Source organism: Pongo pygmaeus, chromosome 14 (assembly GCF_028885625.2).
Source record: "Pongo pygmaeus isolate AG05252 chromosome 14, NHGRI_mPonPyg2-v2.0_pri, whole genome shotgun sequence".
Taxonomy (NCBI): Eukaryota; Metazoa; Chordata; class Mammalia; order Primates; family Hominidae; genus Pongo; species Pongo pygmaeus.
The window spans coordinates 87637759-87662667 of NC_072387.2; positions in this window are offsets into that span (position 1 = coordinate 87637759).

The following is a 24909-nucleotide window of genomic DNA, read 5'->3' on the forward strand; positions in this document are numbered from 1 at the left end:
TTGGCCTCCCAAAGTGTTGGGATTACAGGCATTAACCACTGCACCCAACCAATAATCATTTTCAATATCAATCATTTTCTACTTACAGCATAAAAATAAACATTGAATAATTAATATACACCAGTCTAAATATTTTCACAAATTTTACAAGTGGTACCCGAAGTGAAAATAGAGGAGCAGGCATATGATAGGAGCTAAACTCAGTTTATTTCATGTCTGCGCACAGAGAATTTTCTACTTTACTGATTTTCAAACTTCGCCTTGCATTAGAATCACTTTGGGCACATGTAAAATGCAAATATCTATTCCTTTTCCCTAAGTGTCCAATTTCCTACATCTGGAGTAGGGTCCAGAAACAAGATCTATAAAGTGTTTTAGACCAAAATTACAGAATCTTGTATATAGGTAAATCAAAGTAAAACTGTCTACAGATGCCAATGTACAAAGTTCAATTTTTATTACAGTCTGATTAGAAGAGTAAAGCATCACAATTTCTTTGCAATTTTATAATTTTCAAGATGAATTATGAATTATCATAATGCTGTTTATCCTATTGCCCTGATCAAGTTGTGTTATGAAAGTTAGAGTTTTCTTATCTCAACATATGTTAGAAGATCACCACTATTATATATTTTGAAACCTTGCAAAATATGTAGGACTAGATGGAATCCGGGAGACTTTTAATAAACTTATAATTTGAGTATAGATATTTGTATGCAATATATTTTCCCCCATAATATAGCTTTGGTTCTAATAAAAAGCCTTGTACATCAATGTAACACTCCTTTGTGGCACCAGAATACTTTACAGGTTCTCATTTCTTGCTTTATTTTAGACTATAAATATATGCTCTTAAATTTTCCTGGGGTGAGAGAACTGATGTCACATAACCATGCAAATACAGACTTTGCTCTTTCTTTTCAGTTCACGTCAAGAAGAGAAATGAAGCAGTATTTTAAAAGAGAAAATATTATTTTGCTTCATGCTTCTTTTCCACCAATTAAAACATTATTCTCTTACAGGTGCACCACTGTAAACTCCTGTCACAAGAAAAGTGGATGTCATAATGTCTCTACTAAAAGTCATTATACCCCCGTTGATATCATTGTCCTTTGGTTGATATGCAAAAATTCTTAGAATTTTGAATAATACTATCCTTAGAATAGAACAGTTGTTTTACACATATTTTTGCACAAATCTGGATTGATTTATTTAACCTGGCCATGTCATGCCCAGCTGCTTGCCCAATTCAATTAATTAATTTAATTGCAATAGTAATATGTATCTTTTTTCTAGGCTATATTGCTAACACAATTGTTAGTGGCTCCATCATTCTCCACTGCTCCATTATCCTGTCCTCCAGAACATTTCTATTTATTCTTTTATTCATTCATTCATTCGATAATTATGTATTGATATTCTACTGTCACCAGGCACCATTGTATAGTCTGGGCACTATCCAAGGCACTGTGTTTCCCTTGATATGTCTCTCAAACCCACTTCTAACTTTATGTGCCTAGTGGTCACTTACAAATTTCAGGTTTTTATTTGATCTTTATCACAATAATGTTCAAAAGTCTTGCTTGTTTTATCTCATCCATCATCTCAACTCCCTTTCATCCTTTTAACCTTTCCTATACCCTACAACCTTCACCATAGAATAGTGCTTATGATAATATGGTTTAGACTTAGTGCTTCAGTCAAATTTCAAATTTGCTACTAATTCACTGAGTGATTTTGGGCAAATGAAATCATGTAAAAAAAAAAAGGATTCAGCACAGAGCCATGAACAATTAAGCACATGATGAATATATATTTTATATATTTCTATATCTCTTATATGATAGCTGTAATTTCAAATTTTCTTTCTAAAGCCCTCATGCAAGCCTTTTATCACATAATTTACATAACAAAACATTTTTCAAAAGGCTTGTAGTGCTTACCCAAAAGTTTAAGTCTATTCACATTTGGTATGCTATCTCAATTTAAAGCCTCTCCCATTTCTCCTCTATCTGAAAAACTTCAATTCAACCCAAAGGTTTTACTTGCCGTTTCCCAGAATCCAAGTACTTCTCTGAGTATTTGATCTCTTAGTTCCTCTGCCCTTGCAATGCTCTCTTCTCTACCTGTCTAAATTCTGCCTGTCCTTTAAATCAAATGAGCATGCCTACCATTGTCTCTATCTATCCCCACTTGAAATGATATCTCCATCCTCTGCACTGCGAGTACACAATTTTCTGTAATGTTAGACGACAAATATTATCTGGGGTCAGTTATTCTGTTATAGTCTTGAACTCTTCTTTAAAGGTCTATTTTTTGGGTACAGTGTTTACTGCTCAGGTGATGGGTGCATCAAAATCCCAGAAATCACCACTAAAGGACTAATTCATGTAACCAAACACCACCTGTTCCCCAAAAACCTATGGAAATAAAAATTCAAAGTCTATTTTTTTCATATTGTATTTTGCATTTCTCTTTGTTATATCTTGTCTATCCAACTAGTTTATAAATCCATTTAAGGTAGGGTCTGCATCTAATTTTTTCTATCCCCATATCCATCTAGAACAGCATCTTGCTCACAGCAGTTGCTCAATTCATGATTTTTAATGCAGTAAAATAATGGAATTTTGAGATAGAACCAAATATATATTAATTTCTAAGTTATGCACATGTAATTCTATCAATACATAAAATATGAGTGAAGGTCAAATTCTTTTTAATTGTTTTATTTTTAGATTCAGGGGTTACATACGCAGGTTTGTTACATGGGTATGTTGCATAGTGGTAGGGTTTGGGCTTCCAGTGAATGCTGTATCCAATAGATAATTTTTCAACCCTCATCTCCTCCCACCTTTCTTCCTTTTTTAGTCCCCAGTGTCTATTATTTCCTTCTGTTATGTCCATGTGTACACAGTATTTAGCTCTCATTTATAAGTCAGAAGATGTGATATTTGTCTATTTCTTAGTTATTTTACTTAGGATAGTGGCCTCCAGCTCTATCTATGTTGCTGTAAAAGACATGATTTCGTTCTTTTTTATGGCTGTATAGCATTCCATGGTGTATATATACAACATTTTCTTTAATTATCCATTGAAAGTTTCTGAGGTTTATTCCATGACTTTGCTACTGTGATTAATGCTGCGATAAACATACAAGTGTAGGTGTCTTTTTGATATGATGATTTCTTTTCATTTGGGTAGATATTCAGTAGTGAGGTTGCTGGGTCAACTGGTCGTTCTCTTTTTAGTTCTTTGATAAATCTTCATGCTTTTTTCCCATAAAGGTTGTGTTAATTTACATTCCTACCATCAGCATCCCATAATTATTCCCTTTTCTTCACATTCTTGCCAACATCAGTTGTTTTTGATGTTTTAATAATGGCCATTCTGGCTAATGTAAGATGGTATCTCACTGTGGTTTGAATATACACTTCCTGATAATTAGTGATACTGAGCATTTTTTTTTTTGTATATTTGTTGGTCACTTGTATATCTTCTTTTGAGAAGTGTCTGTTCATGTCCTCTGACCACATTTTAGTAGGGTTCCATTTCTTAATTGCTTTTAGATTTATAAATAAAAAGCAGTGATTTTGTTTTCTTCTTATGCCCCAATAAACTATGTGGATTCTCTCACAGCCTGTCAGCCTGTCTTCTGTCTTTCTTTGTGTTCCTTAGCTGCCCCCTTTTTAGTATGTACACTTTGTTTCTGTTCCCTAAATATTAGTCTTCCAGGGATTCAATTCTTGGCCACTGCTTTTTTCACTCTACCCTTCTCCTTCACCCATTCTAAGAAATGTTCCATCATCTGTATGGCTCCTAGATGTGTAGCTCTAGTTCTTACTTCTTGCATGAGTGCTAGATTAGTTAGTTAGATAGCAAATATTTGGAATGTATGTTTGCTGACCTTAAGTGTATATTTTTTCTGAGCTTATGACCTCTTTCCCACAACCTGCTTCTCCTTCAGTATTCTGTTTCTTACCTAGTAATACCATTGCTCATCTACTCAGAAAAACAGAAACTTAGGAATCATCCTATTCTGTCTCCTCCCCGAGGCTTCTCCACATGCAATCATAAATTACTGATCATTTTACTTACAAATATTTTTGAAATAAGTTCCATTTTATATTTCTTTTTCCACTATCTTATTAGAGGTTTTCATCATTATCTAGACTATTTCAGTCACTTTCTCCTTCCCCTCCCCCTTTTTTTTCCTGGAAGATTTCACCCTCTGTTTTCCCTTGTGGAAAATGCAGGTTGGACCATGTTTACTCCCTTGTTAAAGCCTTTCAATTTGTCCCCATAAACTACCACATACATTCTATGTTTTTTAGAAAAATATAGAGGATCCTTCATGATCTATCCTTATCTTTCTTTCCATTCTTATCTCTAACCTCTTCCCATCTCACATCACTTTAATAGTGATGATGATAATAATAATTGTTATTATAATATGAAGAAGAATATAGGGAAAGATGAGAAAGAGAAGGAAAAAGATTTTTAAAAACCATGATGATAGCAAGTGCTAGATGCTCATCACCGTGCCAAGTACTTAACATTTATCATTTCGTTCAAGCCTCACAATCCATGAAGTAGGTACTATTGTTTTTTGTTTTATTGATGCAGAGACTATGTCTGCTTAGAAGGCAGAACTCTTTCACTGATGTTCACATAGACAGTAAGTGAGTAAGCTTATGCGATTACATAAAATCACAGTACTATCCCAGGCCTTGTTGGTTGGTTGTTTATGTTGTTGGTACTATCTTGAATACATTTTCTTCTTATCTAGCTTAAACCATCTTTTCAAGGATCAGCTCAGATTTGGTTAAATGTCCTTCTTCAAAGCATTCAGTTTACAATAAAAACTGTGATTTTAGAATTTATATTGTTTTAAAATAACTCATTTATTTCAATATCTCCCTATTAGATTGCACTTTCTTTGAGTGCTGGGGCCATGTCTTAGTTAGCTGTTTCCACTACTTTCCCGAGTTATTGAAAGTAAGCATGGATGCAACACATTTGTAAAACAAATTTTATGAGAAGTGGGAAAACATAAGTGTACTAGTGGAGTAATTATTGTAAGAAATGTGTAATGGAGAGTGAACATGTAAGTTTTCTGGGAAAATGAGACTACCACTTTCCTTTTAAAATTAGAATCCAAAACGTCCAAGGTTCAGCGCAGGGAGTAAATGCTACCTTCAGATGGGCCAAGGTGACTGAGCTATGGTCTGCCCTCTACCTGAGGTTCATCTTCTCTTTGGTGCCTTCTTACTCCCTTGGCTGCTGCCTTACATTTATTCCCTAAGGGTCATCACATGATCATTTCTGTCCGTCACACTTGGGAGCAAGATCTGGGAAGTAAGGAAACTAGGCTATCCTGAGAGCATAAACTCTATGAAATCAGAAATTATTTAAAAAATCACTAGTCTATTCCCCTGCCTATAACAGTGCTGACACTTTGTAAGTTCTTTAGAAATATTTGTGGAATGAATGTTAAATTAAGCCCTCTTTTTCTTGTTTTCTTTTCCCACAGACATGTTGAGATGGCACTTCCAGAATATTTCATTAATTCTTAAAGAATGAAATAAGAAAAAAAGAGATAAAGCAGCAGGTTTATGAAATATATATTACTGCTTTAATCCCCTTTAACTTATTTCTCCACTCATAGCTAGCTTTGACCCAAAACCCTTTCCATCAGCTTTCTTATAATAGGCAACAAGTTGGTCTAAATATGGAAAACATGCCTGGCTCCATGTCTGATTTTACACATACGGCACTATCTTTCACACAATCACCTTGCAACTTCTTCCTAGACTTCTTGTCATCTCTGTCAGCAATTTCCAAAGCAGCATATTCCCACAGTGCAACTTGAATCACCACTTTAACTCTCAGTTCAGATTCTAGATAAGAAAATCCAATTTCTTATGACCGACATCGGGAACATCCTCACATTTGAAATCATGCTAAAGAATTCTAGTTCTAAGTAAGAGGGAGTGAACATACTCCATCCTGTAACTTCCACTGAATACATGCTTAAAAAAAACTTAGAATGCATGAATCTTCTGTTTGAGGATTCTGAAATGAAACAGCAGAAAGTGGCTGGGAGAAGAATAACAGAATTACAGTGTCACTGAACTAGCATGAGTTTACTATTTTTTATTCTTCTAGAATAAATTCTACCTTTTTTTAAATTTAATTTCTCAGCCAGTGAGAAAGTGGGCACTGGAGTGCAGATAGAATGAGTGCCAAAAGAAGCCCTCAGTTCTGGCTCAAAGAGCAAAAAAGGACACTTATAACACAGAGAGAATGTGGGAATCTTCCATTTATTTTTCGCTTTCTTTACTCCATTCTTCTATATCCCAGGCCCCAGGGAATCCTGTGGTGAAAGTGGCAGAGACTAGTAACAGGCACCTACAGGAGGCAAAACTCTGAGGAGGGGAGACTTTCTCTATTTTCAGTGGTTCTATGGTGCAAGAGGGATGAACCAATTCCTTTTTTTTTCTTTGACTTCCCGTCACTTGGCACCAGTTGCAAACACAGCTGCAGAAGTGCACAGCAGAGCAAAGCCTCACCTTTCTAAATAGAAGACCAAAATGATGAGTCCCAGGAACTGAGGAGTATTGAGGAAATCATGGAGAGAGAAAAATTTGGGAAAGTGATTCCAAAAAGTTGTTAATGAGTGACTCTGAGATCATGTATGTGAAACCAATTCCATTGATCATACTGAAAATTTTGAGATCTAAATGAACACATTAAACCAACCCCCATATTTCAGGCATATATGCAGGCCAGATCCAAAAATCACCACGAAAGACCTAAAAAGCGAACTGGCAGGCCACAGAAGGTGGGGTGGAACTTACAGTCTGAATCTAACTGTATCCGTCTACTCTTTTGCATATCATTTGCATTTTTGTCACAATACCTGTCTGCTAAAAAGAAACTATGAATACTGTCTGTAATATTAAGTGGAACCTCATAAAATAATATATGTAATATACGATAGGAATCTCATAAAATAATACTCAAAACATCCAGAGTATAATTCAAAAATATGCAGCATATAAAGAACCAGAAAAATCTCGAATCACAAGAAAAGACAATCAACATACAGCAATGCTGAAATGACACACACAGATGTTAAAATTATCTAACAAGGACTTTAGAGCAGCTATTATAAAGATGTTGCTGCAAGCAATCATGACCACTCTTGAAACCGAAAGAAAGCTTTAGCAAATGAATAGAAGATACAAAGAACCAAATGGGAATTTTAGCACCAAAAAATACAATAATCAAAATTAAGTGATTCTATACCCAATGTACAGAGATGTGAATTCATCCTTATAGGCCCACTTTTATAACCATATGTTAAGATAGTGTCATAAGCATTATACACACGCAAACACACACACACACACACACACACACACACACACACACACACACCCCCAACACACGAAATACATAGATACAGAAAGAGAAATGAGAACGTTTTAAGTATTTTAAGTGAAAGTAATTATGAATAAATAAAATCTACATGTTGAAGTTGTTCCTGTGATTCATATCTAGCTATCTATGGTGCATTTTGCATTGTTTTAAAAATAGTAGAATTAAGCCTGAGTATTTTATAATTTGTGAAGATTGATTATTCTGCACTTAAAAAGTAGAAGCCCATTGTTAAAAAGTACTCTATGTACATAAGCAGCAATTCTATTTACAAAGAATCGCCCTAATGTGTCTATTTGCATATCATTTGCATATTTGTCACCATACCTGTCAATCAGCTCCAGCAATGAGCAAATCAGGTAGCCCACAGGGGAAACTGGGCCCAAAGAAAAAAAAAAATTCCAAGGTGATCTAAGGTGGATGAAACACTCATGCATTTATTTTTTAAGGCAATATTTTTGAAAAAAACATATGGTATAAAAACAGGCAATTTGGATGTCTTAACAAATATAGCTTTTCATCTTTGAATAATTTTATCTTTCATACACTTGAGGAATATTGTTTAATTTTAGTCCTTTTTGTATTTTCTTCAAATTATCAGGCTAGGCTAAATTACTTCCAACTACTAAATAATACTCAGTGGCAAATTTACTCTAAATTTACTTTTTAATTTTTAATTTGCTTGGCATGTATTATTTCTGGGAATATTCTTACATGTGTGAAAGCAGCAAATATTTAAAGTTCAGAAAAATTTTAAAATTCAAGATTGCTAAAAGATACTTAGAAATACCAAAGTTATAGTTATGAATTTCAACATAAGATTCATGGATTTGGTCGTAAGCAAAAGGCAAACTGATATTTCAAGAACAAAACCTCCAGGATGTTGAGTAACACTCTCCCTTTCAGGTAGAATTTCTGTGGTTTTCTCCTGGTGCTTATATTTCAGCTTGCAAGATAAACCCTCTGTGAATGATGACACAAGGAAAATCCTGCTTGCTTAATAATGAAGCTTCCAGAACTGATGTTTCTTTGGGGGGTAATATCCAGTTATTGTGTCTGCAGAATCCTGGGACGGGGAAGATGCTTGGTAATCGTTATCATGATGATCGCTCTGTATGGTTGCTGAAAGAGAGGGGCCTACATTAGACCTCCTATGCAGCACAGCAGTACTGGCTGGCAAAAGTATTTTCCAATGGGTAAAATATTTGATTTAGTCTATGCATGGCGTTATGAAGCTAACTTTTGCACATGGTACACAATGCAATTAATATTTTGACCCTAATCATGAAAAAACGGGAAATTGGCACCAAATTCACTTTCTAAGTTAATTGTAAAGTTGGGGCCTTGGGATCCTTCTTGGAAAGTGTGGTCCCTGCCAGGCGCTTTCCTTTACGTTAAATCTGTGACTGCACTAACATTCATTAAAAGGGGGGAAATAACCCAATCAACAAGTTTGCTTAAACGGACGACCTTTCTTTGTTAAAACTTGTACACAAAAGAGATGTTGTATGGAAGTAAGGACTAAGCAAAAAAACATTGTAGCAATTTGCTGAACATGGAGACTTATTGAGGATGCAGTCCTGAATAATACACACTAGCTTTGCTCTTCCTCTTTAGTCTGTGTAGAGAAGCTATGAATCATTCATGGTCTCCCAGCTGAGAAGGGCTTCAAAGGGGATGGTTCTGATTGGATGTCCTGTGTGAATTGCCATGCTGCAGAATCCGCTACACCCCTAGCACTGGAGGGTGGAGGAAGCACTTTCATCTGGGCCTCCAAAGTGTTTAGGGTCACAGTTCACCAGGAGATAACGATGTAGATGTACATTCAGAATTAGCTGCAGAGATACCTGTGTAGTGCGGTGTGGAAAAGTGAGCCAGTTAGATCCCCAGTGGATGCTGTGAATCAATTACTGTATTCTGAATACAAGGTTGGCTGCAGGGGATAAACAGATGTCAGAGAATTTTTCCCTAATAAGACCCTGGTAATAGAAAAGCACTGTCAGCTTCATTTTGCATTAAAAATCTCATTTCCTCTTTATATGACCAATTTTATTAGGTCCCTAAACAAAGATATTTTGTGTAACTGTTAGCAGCATAATGTGAATGGTGTCACTAAATTTCATATTTTCAGGTTTTGTCACAAAAATCAAGAGGCAAAATATGAGTCCATCTAAAGTCCCAACTTGAGGAGGTCTAATCAAAAGGGCTCTATGTGAGTCTGTTCACATGCTGATTGGTAATGCTTGATTTTCATTTTAAATAAGAAATACAAAATTCTTAAAGAATATAATCCTCAGAGTGTAAATTAAAGCTAAATTTTAAATTTCTCTGCACTTTTTTATTTTCTGTCATGGGTGACACTTATATAAAATTGCCCTAACTAAACCTCAAACACCATTTATCTTTTCTGGGTAATTTCTTTTTTGAAGCCTTATACTGGGAGATACCTCTGACATGCTAAATTTCCTAACCCAAACATCAGTCTTTCAAAAAAGGAAATTGACACTCGGATCCTTCCCTCTATACCCTTTGGAGGCCCAAATTGAAGTAGAAACATCATTTTGAGCTATCTGCTAATATCCAATTAACCTCTCCCTTCATCTGCAACTCTCCTAAAAGAGAGAGAATCTCCTTCAGGCTGTCAAGTAGTATATTTTCTGCATACAGCTCCAAGTGGAGAAGGCAGAAGCAGAGAAGGTGATGTGAGTTCACTTTACAGTGTCTCCTATTGATTTGCTGAGAAAATATAATTTTAAGATTCACTAGACTCCGATCCTCCAAATGTAAAAACCTTTGTTTCAAACATCAAAAAGTGAAGACAGATCAAGGAAGAGCTATTTCTTTATGCTCAGAAGAAGAAAACAAAAATAACGAAACTTACATGGTGAAATTATTCAAATGACAGAGAAATAAATTCATATAAGTTGGAAATTTATGATGACAAAGTTAGAGCTCCAGGGATGAAAAGACGTTAAAATTCCCAAACGTGCACGTGCACACACAAGCACGCACACACACATACACACGCACACGCACACACACACAAACACATTAATGCATACATATATGTGTTTATAAATAAAATTGTAAAGCTTAAATATGTTGACTGATCTGACGTTATTAATTTTGTTATTGTCTATTTATGTGTGACTATTATGCATTCTCTGGAGCTATACTAATTGTGTTGGCAGAACTCTACAGATCATGGGGCTAAAGTCGAAAGGAAAGGTACTTTTACAATACACAGTTGGTCAGCTCATTCCCCAAAAGAAATTTTAGTATAGAACAGACTTTGACAAAGCTGCAGCAGGTGGCGCTCTTCCCCTGGCATGGGTGCTGGCTGGAGCAATTCCCTCCGGGTGGGTTCCCCTGTTGGATGTACTAAATTAGGGTGATATGTTAGGGCAAAAAACAAACAAACAAAAACCTTGAGATTGTAATTGTTCAAGAATGGTGTCTTGTCAGTATCACAATCTGCATAATCAAATTCCTCTTTCCAGTATTCTTTTTTCAATTTCATTTTAATTTGGCATTCCTCATTTATTAGACTAAATTTTGGGTAACAAGTTGCTGGTACACTTGAGTATCTCCTATGTTTCTATCCAGAAGTGGATACATTTCTATCATTACTTGAATCACTTTTGCACAGATACCGTTCCAGAGGGTTTCTTTCAAACAAAATGAATGGCATTATTTATTGACCATAGGCGCATACCAATTAATAATAGATAGATTAAGCAAGGTGAAAAGTAAATCTTCAAGACTATTGACAGATTGAGTATTAAGTAAAGCATTCCTGGAAGATGAGAATTTAAGTGGCATTAGTCCATAGGTAATAATATTTCTGTAGAGGTTTAAGTTAATTATTCATATTTATCAGAATTCTAAAAAGCTGCTTTAAAAAGTGAACCCCAAATCAAAAGTATGTCCCCTTACTACAAACCCCATTATTCTGTTACTACAACACTCTCTGTTTATTGTTAAGAGATGAATATATGTACTTATCATGTTGAGGCATTAGGTTTTTATGGATAATTAATATCGTAGCTATTAAAAGAACTGATGATAAAAAATTTAATAATAAATTAGCTAGCTACTTTGATTTTTATTTGGGGACTCCTCATCTATTTTTTTTATCTAAAGCACAGGTTGCCTTGCCATCTTGAAGAAAACCCCGAAGAAATATGGAAAACAAATTTTCTTATTCAGTTTCCAAAGTAGAAAATAGGAAAACTAGTCACTGAGATAGAATGAACTTCGATACAAATATTAAAGTAGGAGTTCACAAGGGCAAAGTAGCAATTTTTCAGTTTGGAGACTGAAGGTCTATGAAAGAGTGTGCCTACAAACAAGAGCTCTGATTTGACCTTGTTTGCTTTCTCAATGTCTGGGAAATAACTCTAATATAAATGGAGTTTCTTGATTGTCCACGAATAGCATTAACAAAGTTAATGTTTGATTTACTACTATTTATGGGTCACTAAAACCTCAATTGCACATTAGATGAGGAAAGTTCAGATTTTATTTATTTGTCCTAGATAAGGGCCTACTAATTTTCCTCATTATTTCTTCCCACAAAACAGACATTTCCTATGGTAACATTTTTTTGACTAGAAAATTTGAATGTATTTTCATGGATAGTTAAATTCAAGGTGTTGAAAGTGTGGTGGGTTCTCTTAAGTGGTTTGAAAATAAAAGATGACACAGATGAACATACATGATATTGAAATATACAGCCTAACCAAAGTTTTAAAAAATCTTTCAATCACTTATCTTGATGTGTTCATCAGGCAGAGAGATCATAATCTGCATAGTACCTATTAAATAGAAAGGACCACGAAGTTTAAGTGTCCCAGAGCAGAGAGATCGTGCCTCATTAATTCAGTGTAGCAATATCCTTAGCACACAGTTCATGCTTCATAAACAAATAAAGAATTGAGTCAAAACCACTTACATGAGGAATAGAGTTGATTTCTTAATGGTATTGATACATAACAGTTGTACACTTAAGAGGGATACAGGTGATATTTTGATACATGAAGACAATATGTATTGATGAAATCAGAAAAATGGAGATATCTATCACCTCAAAATGTATCTTTGTGTTGAGAACGTTACAATTCTTCTAGCTATTTTGAAATAAAATTCTTTAATTCTAATTAGATAGCAGTGTATGGTGAGCATTTAACGGTTTTGGGGGGAATGTTGTAAAAAGTCAAAGTTTTAATATTTTAATCTAAAATAGGGAGAAAGATAATTAAACAAGTGAATGTTTTAATGATTTAAAGTTTGAAGAAAGATAATTAAATAAGTAAATGTGGTATGACGGTTAAGTGCCACCTAATCAGGTTATTGGTGTCAAGTATGGCCTCTCTGGGGTGATCGCGTCTAATCTGAGCCTAGATCTGAGGATCTTGCAGAAGTCAGTGGATAAGATGAGGGTTCATGGTGCAGGACAGTGATGGATGATCAGGCAGAAGGAAGAATATGTACCAGGAAGCACATAATTCAATGACTTGTCATTAAGTAAGGCCACTGGACAAAATTAAAAATGTCAGCTGATATTTTTCATAAATCTCAAGGTAATTATGAAGCCACAGATGGGGCGAGAAAGAGCTTCTGAATTAAAACTATGATTGGATAAATAGAAATGGTACAGAAATTGTCCATAATTTTACAGGAAGTTTGTTTTATATGTACTTTGAGTTATTCAGACATGATAATAGCCACAAAACAAAAACAATTTGCCAGAATCAAATTATGGTATTTAAAAGGACACAACAAATGATAGTTTTATAGCATTAAATATCAATAAACAATAAACAATCTTCTCTAAAATGTGGAAGATAAAAAGTGCTACCACAAAAACATGAAAATCATTGAAGATCAAATTATAGGTTTATAATGTTATGGTGGTATCCAATTTTCTTTATGGTCTTAACTTGTTCATGAATGCCCAAGGAAATGTAAGGCATCTATTACGAATAGGAAGAAAAGCATTCTCTTGCTCCTCTGTTTTTCTTGTGTTCAAAGAGACAGCTAAGATGTCAAATTCATATAATTTGTATAATTCTTCTTTTATCATTATTGTAAATTTGGTAATAGAAAATAAACACAGAGATAATCCATACATTTTAAGGTTATTTAGCTGACAGTGAGGTCTCATACAATCTCTAGTGGGGGAATGATACAGTCACACAACTGTCATCTCAACATTGGCCCTCAGTTGCCTGCTAACATGGATTTAGCTGTTCCTCAGTAGAGTTTTGTCATAGGAAAGCTACAATCAACACTACTTAAATAAGAGGCCTACTGAAAGAATCTGGTGAGACTGTTAAAAGAGTAATATGACACAATTTTATATTGTTTGATTCTGTTCTATTTGTGGTTTTAAGGAAATGGATGTCAATTTACTGTTCATTGGCAGGACCAGCTACATAATTTTGGGGGCCCAGGGCAAAATGTAAATCAAAGGTTGCTTATTCAAACATTCCTAAGACTCAAGACTGTAATAGCAGGGCAATAAGCCAAGAGTGGGGTTCTATACGGCTGCATAGGCTTGTATGTGCAGGAAGCCTACCCTGATTCCTGGTATGGTACATCGGTACAAACCATACTTGGTTAATGATAATGAGATGTTAGCATAAATATTCACTCTGAGAAGGAAGCCCCTGAGAATTCTGCCCTTGAAAGAGCAGCATGCCACTGTTGGGACTTCCCCATTAGACTAAGAAGTCATCCATCAGTTTCTCTGTGCTACAAGGAAGAAGATGGAGGCAAAGGTGAGTAGAGAACACAAGATTAGGCAGCAGGTATCAAAGTAGGGTTTGTTTCTTTACATTGAAAGATAGCTAGTAAACTGAATGAATATCAAGCAAAGAAAAATTCTACCTTCAATATAATACGCTGATTTTTATAAAAAAGTATACTTAACTTTTGATTTTCCAAACATCCCTCTGCACACAACTCCATGTGTTAGAAGAGAAAATTATCAGCCATGAGCATAAAGTATATAATGAGAACAATTCCCAGTTGTCTGATTGCAAGCAAAAGATTTATTTGAAAAGAAGAATTATCATTTCAACTTCATAAGCAATTTGGTTTCTCTATGTGCTTATTGATGGGTGCTATTTTCACAATTCAGCACTAATTATTAACTTGTATTTTCAGGAGGTTATGCATATAATTTTCACTATTCCCAAGGGATATTTGTAAATAACACTTTAGAGCAGAGGCTGAAAATGTGTTCAGCTCTCACTTCTAGTTACATATTACCTCCCATTATAATCCTGTTGAGAAGTCATAAGTGTTAGCTGGTATTATACCTCCATACTCAAGGTACCCATATTTCAGAAAGAATAGAGGAGTTTTCTGTTAGAGGAGCATGGAATGAGAAGTTGGTCCCTGGATACTTTTTCATTTTAGTGGCATGCCATTAGCATCTTGAATATTTCAATGTATGCACAAGAAAGTTCATAAGGAGATAAAATAACAATAATAATGTCAGATTTACATAGAGTCTTATACTAAAAACTCTTAAACTGCTTCCAAAGCAGGATCAGACCAGATACTTATCTGAGCTCCTTTTCATTTTCTTTTTACATTTTTGAAAAAATAGAAATACAAAATACTGGTAATTTACAGTTATATTGCTTTTTTTTGCACCGGAAGAATTCATTTTATTACTTAAGTGTAATTTTTCTAAAAAGAGATGAAAACGTGCTTTTTTTTCTATTTGATCATCAGTAACTAGAACATTGTTTATTTGGAGTTTTTCCTGTGTGTATAATTTAAGTTAATGCTACAATTTTAAAATGCTGAATGTAGAATTTTTAAGGTTCGTAACACTATTTTGAAACCAATAAAATTAATCTTTGCTATTGAATTAAATTCAGTAAACAATTATTGGAACTCATTATGACTAAAGTATATACCAGGTGTCTAAGGAATGCTAAAGTGAGCAAGGTGTGGTGACTAGCCTTCAAGACATTCATGATCCACCAGTATCATGGGGGTCATCCACAAGCCAGCTGTGGTAAGCACTCCTGGAGAAGTATAAGCACGATGTGATGAGAGAACAAACCAGGAAATTGCGTCCTGGAAAAGGTAACATATAAGCCTTAAAGAATGAGTAAGAATTAAAATGTTCTGCATGACAGATAAAGAGATGAGCCTAAGAAAGTATGAAGGAAAGAGAATACCAATGAATTGGGAAATGATGATCAAGTTTATTGGCTTCAAGGGTCTGTTAAGAGGGTAGAAGGACAAATATGTCTATCTCCATCATAAGCTTCTGTAATTCATTCTTTATATAATGTGGAATTTTATGAAATCGGGAGCAGCATTATGTCAGACTTGTGCAAGATGGACCAGAAGAGAGAAACCACATTCAGATTGTGAAAGAATCTTTCCTAGTTTTACTACCGTCTATGCTTAAATATCCTGAAATATTTTATCCCTTAGAGAAAGCAGGTAACGGTGGTGGTGATAGTGGTAGTAGTGAGAAACGTATAACTAAAACCATATTCAGGAAGTTATAAGTAGCTTTTGTCAAACACATGCTTCTGTGAAAAGATAAGAATGATGTAGTTCAGTAGTTCAGTTGTTTGCTAATAGCAATTTTAAAATGGGTTAAAAAACCTACCTTCTTCAGAAAAATAACAATTTCTTTATTTGCATTGCTACTTTCAGATACAGGAACATTTCAGTCTAAACATTGCAGTATAAAAAGATTAATTTTAATCTTGACCTGCAGTGATAGTATTATTCCAGAAATGAAATAAAAACTTTTTTCAAGTATGAGAACAAAGGACATCATTCATAACTCACAGATTAGTTTACCTATAAAAAATATTCTATCTACATCATTGAAGCAAGTAATTGTTAAAGAAGTCCTTTTCCATGGATTATGAAATCTTTCAATACAGCTAAATTGTGCAAGCTCCATGATTACTAATTTCAAGTTTGAATTTCTGCTTCTGACCTGTTTTTTTATTTTGTTCTTCAAATCTTATTCCTTGCGGCTTGCCCCATCCTCTGTGGTTTTATATCTTTTCTCCTGAGTATATACATAACCTATTTGTTTGGTTACTCAGACTGAAGCTTCAGACCAAGGAATTGGAAGTTGCTGCCTCTTGACAGCTTGTGCTTTATTCTTCTATCATAAAAAGGATCCTAAGTAAAGAACACCAGCAGTGACTTGTGTAGCTTCTGGGCATTTTTTTGTTCTTGTGATCTAAAGTCCACTTATTGTGTTTTCTGTTATTTGGAGGTCATCAAACTTTGATCACTAGAGGGGAGTGTGGGGTTTTGCCTTGATCTTGGAGATCACACTACAGGCTGATTTTTAAAAACACATATGAAGGGTTTATTGTAAAATAAAGCCATGATTCATTTGTGTCAATGTAAATGTTTAAGAATTGTGTAATTCAAAACAGCACTGATTAGAATTAATTTATAAATGGAGATGGCAACATAGCCAGTGATACCCAAAATCCTCAAATTCATTTCGATATGCCATAAAATCTGACGTTGCTCTCCTTTTCTACATCCATGTGGCCAGATGTGTACACACCTACCGTTGGGTTATCACATATTAATATGGAATGGAGGTGGTCAGAAGGGTCTCTATGCCATGTGCCTATTTTATCTACTGGTTACTGCATGCTGTAATCATATGGAAAAGATTAAATTTCCTTATCTTTTAATGATAGTACAATTGCTTTTGAAAATGTAAATGAGTGTACCCCCCAATAAATGGAAGCAACAAGTCCTTTTATTTATTAAGTCATTTATCACCAGAAAAAATTTACAGATCATGAAGGAACCTGGGCCTTAATGACCTTCATGCTTGCCCAAGGTCACTGAGCTAAATAAAATACATGTTTCTCTAACATCCACCTCCTAAGACCAGTTCAGTGCTTCCTTCTATGCCAATATGTATTATGACACATTTTTTACAAATTCACAAACCAAATAATATTTTAGGAGAGATGGATTTTTTTGTTGTCTAAATTATTAATTTTAATTATACAGATAGAATTAACAAATGGCTCCCAAATTTATCTTGATTCCATTGTATTGATAGATTTTCTACTTTGAGGGAGCATTTCATGACAGTAAAGAAGAATTAAGATCATTTGAAACCCAGTGAGAATTAGAGGATATATGAAAGTATAGATTTTTTTTCTTGTCTTTTGAAATGAGTGGTTTTAGGCTTACCTCTTCCCAAGTATCTCCAAAATGTTCCTTTTATTATTATTCTGTTTTCTATACTCAAATAGAAAACAATCTAAACAAAGTACTGAAGAATAATCAGACACCTTCTAAGTAGAAAGCAAACCTAAGTAATTCAAATTAAGAAATATGTTTAAATGTCTCAGACTTGCCTGTCATCTCCAGAGAATGGGTTTCCTTCCTCCTAGCTTGGAGGACTACCCATGACATGAATTCTCTCAAATATTTATTTAATCACTCATAAACAAATTAAATGGTGGCTATATATATAGAAAGTGTTGCATCAAATTCAGGTAGAGAGCAAAGACAGAATATAAAACATATAATCCCTGGCCTGAAAGAATTACCTGTGTTATTAGGAAAATATACACAAATTAAAAAATAATTTTTAAAAATATGATTAAAATTAAAGATGTCATAAATATCATATTTGCTAGAAGAAGTCAGAAAGTGGATGGATATTGAAAGATGGTTAGAATTTGGTAAGTGAAGAAATGAAAAGAAGGCTTTTAAGCTAAGTATAGATACAAAGACTTGGCACCAGCAATATGTGACCCAGGTTTGGGGAATAATGAGTTGGTCAATTTGGTTCCAATGGAGAGTGTGTAAGGAAGTAGCTGAAGTTAATTTTGAAGCAACACTAAAAGACCTTGAATGCCACAAGGAACTATGCATTTGATTCCTATAGACAAGCATCTTTCAAATGGTTCCTTTGTATGACAATCCTTGTTAGGAATAAAGATCTGTGGTTGAATAATTGGAAAAATCCTGTCAACCCTAACCCTTCTGGAGATTTCCATGAACATCTGAACATGTTAAAGGTTCTGAGATCTATTCTTAAAAATGCCATCTGATCATGTTTAACTTACCATTTTCTCATTACTTTTAATTTCAAAACCTCTTGCTTTGCCTATCATTTGTGGCATCATATGTTCTAATGTGGAATATTTCTCAGAATAAAATTTGGGTATTTCTGCAGAAGATAGCAATAAAATCTTTAAATTGGAAAATAGTACAATCGAATTTCTCTTTTAGAGAGGTACATGTGAAAGTCGTATAAATTCAAATAACTTTTGTCCAATTAAGCAGGAACTGGGATATACAGTCTGTCCAATTTTGTGCTTAATGGGTTGTTCACCGTGGTGTTTACCATTTCAACAATTGGATTACTAGATTTTATTGTTTTCAGGCACTATCAAATATAATAAATCATTGTAATGTTCAACAAGTTTGACAAGATTCTCCCATTAGAATTTGTAAAGTGATGAGTCGCTTCAAATATTAACATGCTTAATAAATATTGAATGACCTCCTATAGCAAAAACAAAACTTATTTACAAAGCAAAGGAAAATGAGCAATACACAAATGTGCTAATCATAGCTTCTAATTGATGAAGGTGAAATGGAGCAAATAGGAGTCTTTAGGCTCTATGCAATGATAATTAAAGTCAGTTAAACCTTTTTGTGGTATGTTTATTATTGTCATTGTTTTGAATGGGATGTTTACTCATATTTGGTAATTATACCTAAATTGGGTTTTAAGAGAGAATCTTCGCATTCTAATCTGATGCTGTAGAAGAATGAGAACATTTTTCTAGGAAAGGTATTTTCTAAGCCAGGCTCACCTTGATATTTAGCTCTGCTTGGGATTTTAGCTTTTTCAATCTGCGTCAGATTGAAAGGCATTAAGATTTCCTCTCCTGAAAGTTTCTAAACCCACAAACATCACTTAGTCATTTGGCAATGTCAATGTAATGCTAGAGTAATAACCCTGCCATAAAAAGCAGTGTTTCTGAAATCTATCACAGAAATAACAAGCGTGAGTAGACATTAAAAATAAAAGCTTCTTCATAGCAGCAACTCAAGGGGTGGTAAGAATTCAGAGAATAACATAACAGGAGCTTATTTCGAAGCTGCTATACCTTCTGAAAATACTTAGATTTATTCATTCTTCAGTAAAAGTTCATTTATGTATTTATTTAAAGTGAAAAATAAAAATTGTACATATTTATGGTATACAACATTATTTTCAGACATATGTATACATTGTCTAATGGTGAAACCAAGCTAAAGTTTTGCAGATAGGATCTATCAAAGCTATCATAACTATCTTGCATTCAACGAGGAAGAGGAAAAGAAATGTGTATTTATACACACGTGGAGACACACACAGACCAGCAAAGGGCTTTTGAAAAAGGCTTCTAAGTGTTCTGTTAACCACAAGATCAATTCCTCCATAGGAGGAAGGGAGGAGAGGTAAAGGCAAGGCTTTCATCTGAGAGTGAGGAAGACCCTGAGAAATTAGTGCATTAATATCAAAGTGTATGAAATTCTGACATAACAAAATATTTCCAAATCAGTAGACAATTCATCTAGATCCATAAGGGTTCCAGAGAAACAGAACCAATTGCATATATAAGTAAAGAGATTCATTGCAAGTAATTGGTTCACACACTTGTGGGGCTGGCTGGGCAAGCTTGAAATCTGTAGGGCAGGCCATTCAGACAGGCAGACTGGAAACTCTCAGGCAGGAGCTGAACCCTCAATCCTCTTCCTAAGTCTTTTTAGCTAATTGAATCAGGCTCACCCAAATTTTTCAGAATAATCCCTTTTAGAGAAAGTCAACTTTAATTTTAGACGCTAATCATACCTGCAAAATACCTTCAGAACAACACCTAGATTAGGGTTTGATTGAATAACTGGCTACTACAGCCTCACCAAATTGACAGATCATATTGACCATTAGAGCATTCTTCTCTCAAGTACTGAAGGTTAAATTAATTAAGCTGTTGTCCATTTTGCCTGGTCTATGTATGTATTTGGCTATAGATTTCTAGAAGTCAGTGATATATGTGTAGTAATATATGTTAAGGGTGTAAGAACTCCCATTCGATCTGTTAAAATCATTTTGTTAAATCTGTTAAAATTATTACTAAACATTGTTACAAGCACTTTAGTACATACTGGAGTCTTTCTAGTGAGCAAAGCAGATGTGATCACTGGAATGATAGTGGAACATAGAGACAGTTTATGTCAATGTCTTCAATTAGTGTTTTCCCAGTTACTAATTATAAACCATCAAGGAAAAAAAGCATTCGGCTTTGTACAAGCAAGCTAGATTGAGTATTAAGCATTTATTCATTCAAAGAACCCATATTAAATCTTTATTTTTTTCAAAAATGATGTTTTTAAAAAATAAATTTTATTGCATATATTTAAGGTGTATAACATGATGTTATGCAATATGTATAGATATTTAAAAGGTTACTATCGTAAAGTAAATTAACATATCCATTTTCTCACAAACTCATTTTTTGTTTTTGTGGCAAGAGTAGCTAAAATCTACTAATTTAGCAGGAATCCCGAATACAGTACAATTTTGTTGCCTACAGCCTTCGTGTTGTGTATTGGATTTCTAGACGTGTTCATCCTGTATATCTGGTACTTTGCATCCTCTTACCTACATCTCCCAATTTGCTTCCCACTCCCCACCTTGCTCTTGATAGCCACTGATTGATAGCCCATGTATGTATACATATTTTGTTTGTACAGTAGTTTTTCCTTCTTCCCAGTTTTGTTTCTAATATTTTAATTACCTATTGTCAATTATAATATAATAAAACATTTCAAGAGAGAGACCACACTCATATAACTTTTATTACAATATATTAATTGTTTGATTTCATTAGTAGTTACTGTTGTTAATCTCTTACTGTATCTAATTTACAAATTAAACTTTATCATAGGCATGTATGCATAGAAACATAGTATGTATAAGGTTCTGAACTATCTGTGGCTTCAGGCATCCACTGGTGGTCTTCAAATGCATCCCCCAAGGTAAAGAAAGATGGTGACTAGTGTATATTTGAATTGTTTTTGAGATTACTACTTGATACCGAGCCTTTACAGGTTTGGGGGTATCAAAATGAATGATAAGGTACTCATGGGGGCTAGAAGTTTGGAAGGGTCTGCCAGAGATGGGCTCAGAACAGCTCACTCTATTGGGGAGGCCTAGGAAGAACTGACCCAGAAAGTGAGGTCTGAGCTATGTTTTTACGGGGACCTTTGCCAAATGGAGAATAGTGATCCAGGCTTAAATGGGAGGATCCTATACCTTACAACAATGAACCCTGGGAAAGGTACATCCTGAAAAAGAGACCAGTAAATTTGTTGTTATCTGGCCTCCATTTCTTGCTGTATCTCCTCTATCAAAGAGAATAATAAGTGGATGGAAAAATACTGATATAAGAGGAATAAAACCTACAATCGTTGGAGAGATTGCACTTGATTCTTAGTCTCTTAGACCTGCAAGATGATAAGAGAGCATGGTCTTCCATTATCGAGATCTCCTGTTGGATCCTTCTGCAGGCAAATCTGCATGTCTGGAGAGATGATGAGGTTAATCAGAAAGGGAAATAGAAAAAAGGAGAAAACATGGAGGAAAGGATATCTTCTGACTAGGCTCAGGAGAACATAAGCTCCAATGGAGTGCTCTGTTTTGGGGGATAGTGTTGTCAGCGTGCTCCAGCTATTTCATTTCTATTATGTTGTGTGAAACTCACATATTACTGATAAAAAGACTGAGACTCAGTGAGTTTGAGTGATTTGCCCAAGGTCACATGTCAGAGAGCTTGTGATTGTAGGTAAGTTGGTTCACAGCTGGGGCTTCAGTCTTGTTTTCATTATGCCTTTAAGTCAATTATCAGTACAAGGTGTGAAATGAAGCTATATGTTAGCAGTTCTTCTGGCAATAGATAATAGCTGTTTCTCATCATCAACTCCAATAAATGTCTTGCACTAAAAGACTGAGTTAGACTTAATAATTGCTTGAAAAGAGATGTGTTCTCTGTTAAATATTTTGCTAAAGAATAAAACTCTTCTCAGCTCTCCATTTTAATGAGATTTCTAGATTTTTTAAATAGAAAATTTATTGATCTTTCCCTCATTTTACAAAATGTGATATAAATTCATTACTAAATCAACTTTAAATTTTATTTAGAATAAACATTTTTTTCTACTTTATGGACTTTTTCATTTTATAATTGTATTTATAGCCAAATTAGTAATTCCTAATGTCTATAATTCAGCTAATTTGTGTACCTTTCTGTGATTCGTCATTATTTAGTTGACACGCATTAGTAATATGAATATGATATTTTTATTGATGTAGACGTAATTTTCCATCAGTGGATTTATAATAAATGTATGTATTCAATTCTTTCTGTGGAGCTGTTCTCTCATACCCATTTCTCAGTTACTATTGGTGGTGAAAAATAAGTATTAGTTTTCTTTTTTGTCTGAATTAAAAAGATGTCAATATTAAAAGGAAACTATTGCAATTGTGGGAAAGAATGACCAGTTCTTCATGTTTTTTGTGTTGCTCTCATGGAGTTTTACATCCTCTTCACTCATCCCTTTGTCTTTTGTTAAGAGTAATGCATTCTGTGTCAGTTGCATTTTCAGGCTTCTCCAATGCACAGACTGCCAAAATTACAAGATTATGTACAATAGGTTTATGTTGTGGATGTCTGTCCACCAGGGACTTAACAAGCTGAAATTGTCAACTTGGACTTCAACCAATGGCCTAGAGCTAAAAAGTGAGCGAAATTTCAACTGTGCTGCAGAACACTTGCAAGTGTATCTTCATTAAATCAATGATGTTCTCCAAAAGAGAATTACTTGCAGTCAAAAATACAATTTTGCTCTATTATCAGATGGTATAAAAAAATTCAATAAATAGAGTTTCAGCCAGATGCTAAAAGACAGATTGTACCTTGGCATCCCTTTCACTTAGAGATGATCTTCATAAGAAGTGGCACGTCACATGACGTCATGTCAGCATCGTCTCTGAAGGACTATAATCCCTAAATGATAATTAGTTGGATGGAAGCTTCAAAAGTACAACATCTGGTGGTTTACCATCATGCCTTTTGTTCTTGGGAACTCTTTTGATCTGTTTGGATCCAGAAAGAAAAAATAATTCTTTCTTGACTGTACTTGGTGCTTAAAATGCTGCGAAGACAGTGTTGAGAGCTTTATTCATTTATTCATCATGATTTTGATATGGCTTCTTGATATGATATTGTGCTTAAAAACTATATCTATTAACTTTCAAAGAAGTAGAAAATACATAGCGTATTCTAGCCTGTTAGGTGAACAACTACTATTCATAGTCATTCTATAATTTACTGTTTGAACACAGAGGCACAAACTAAGTGAATTCTGGGGGCAATTTAGAAGAAAATAGTCTCCTTTCAGACCAAAATACTCCTAAGGAAGCTTACTAAGACTTCAAGTGTATTCACTTTATCAAAATGGATTTCTGAACAGTATGAAATGCAAGAATGTTGGTTGGGAATATTTGGCGTCATTTAAAAATTAAGGTACACACATCTACACATGAATGAAACTCTGAAATCTGGAAATGAAATATAAGTCAGTTCAGTTGACCCAACATGCTGGAGATATCCTCTAAGGCTAGAATTTTCAGTTTAAGCATAAAGCTACTGAATAAAAAGCAATTTCTGAATTTACTTTTTTTTTTTTTTTTTTTGCTGGAGTGCAGTGGCGTGATCTTGGCTCACTGCAACCTCTTCCTTCCAGTTTCAAGTGGTTCTCCTGCCTCAGCCTCCTGAGTAGCTGGAATTACAGGTGCCCGCCACCAGTCCCGGCTAATTTTTTACATATTTGTATATGTATTTTTTTACATATGTATGTATATATGTATATTTTTACATATATATACACACATATGTACATATATACACACATATATACATATATAGGGTCAATAAATACTAATGAGTGTATAAAAATATTAGACATGGCAGTAGAGATATATATATAGTATATATATGTAGAGATATATATATAGTATATATATGGAGATATATATATAGTATATATATGGAGATATATATATAGTATATATATGGAGATATATATATAGTATATATATGGAGATATATATATAGTATATATATGGAGATATATATATAGTATATATGTAGATATATATAGTATATATATATAGATATATATAGTATATATGTAGATATATATATAGTATATATGTAGATATATATAGTATATATATGTAGATATATATATAGTATATATATGTAGATATATATATAGTATATATATGTAGATATATATATATAGTATATATATGTAGATATATATATAGTATATATATGTAGATATATATATAGTATATATATGTAGATATAT